Genomic DNA, 206 nt, shown 5'->3' on the forward strand with positions numbered 1-206 from the left:
ATTTAACCTTCAGTTCACTGGGCCGGGACGGATCAGAAAAACCTCCGCTGCAGGCACCCATAACCACAGCTGCTGATTCAGGCTTTTCCACCAGCAGCAGAGGGACACTATACCAGCGCTGGTACACGTTTCTATCAGCACAGGTAGAACAGAATTGGTGGTTTATCCCACAGTTAGGCTCAAAAAACCACCAGAATCCCCAAAAA

This window comes from Frankliniella occidentalis, unplaced genomic scaffold (assembly GCF_000697945.3).
Source record: "Frankliniella occidentalis isolate FOCC.00 unplaced genomic scaffold, Focc_3.1 Scaffold132, whole genome shotgun sequence".
Taxonomy (NCBI): Eukaryota; Metazoa; Arthropoda; class Insecta; order Thysanoptera; family Thripidae; genus Frankliniella; species Frankliniella occidentalis.